This window comes from Seriola lalandi, unplaced genomic scaffold, assembly GCF_002814215.2.
Source record: "Seriola lalandi dorsalis isolate HSWRI2012SDOR001 ecotype SW California unplaced genomic scaffold, Sedor1 jcf7180002051732, whole genome shotgun sequence".
Taxonomy (NCBI): Eukaryota; Metazoa; Chordata; class Actinopteri; order Carangiformes; family Carangidae; genus Seriola; species Seriola lalandi.
The window spans coordinates 1-619 of NW_019522285.1; the positions used below are offsets into that span (position 1 = coordinate 1).

At 49.3% G+C, this 619-nt stretch overlaps 1 long non-coding RNA gene across 1 annotated transcript; it reads left to right on the forward strand.

The window, feature by feature from the left end:
• The first annotated feature begins 31 nt into the window (after nt 1-31).
• On the forward strand, nt 32-613 carry LOC111649697 (uncharacterized). Its single transcript, XR_002760325.2, has 3 exons — nt 32-121; nt 230-365; nt 467-613. It is a non-coding gene; the product is annotated as an uncharacterized LOC111649697 (long non-coding RNA).
• Nucleotides 614-619: the final 6 nt, after the last annotated feature.

The following is a 619-nucleotide window of genomic DNA, read 5'->3' on the forward strand; positions in this document are numbered from 1 at the left end:
TGTGTGTGTGTGTGTGTGTGTGTGTGTGTGTGTGTGTGTGTGTGTGTGTGTAGACCAGGATCATTCTGGACTGTGGAGATGACAACATTTGTGTTCCTGACCTGAAGCTGAGGGCTGAGCCGTGAGCAACACACACACACAGAGAAAGAGTTCTGTAGTTTCTGTTGTTTTTAGTTTCTTCACTGATTCCCCTGGAATCTACTGATTTACTGTGTGGTGTGTGTGTTAGGGTGTCAGACAGTGTGTTGGTTGGTGGGGATCAGTTGGTGGTGATTTCAGTGTCGGCAGAAAATGACGGTGAGGGAGCATATGAGACCGAGCTGGTGGTCCGAGTCCCGGAACACACACACTTCCAGAGCAGCCAGGTGAACACACACACACACACACACACACACACACACACACACACACACACACACACACACACACACACACACTACCTTCAGTTAATATTGTGTGTGTGCAGGGTGTGGACAGACTGGTGTGTGTTCAAAGGAAGGAGAATCAGACCATCATTGTGACCTGTGACCTCGGGAACCCGATGAGACAAGGACACACAGTAACACACACACACACACACACACACACACACACACACACACACACACACACACACACA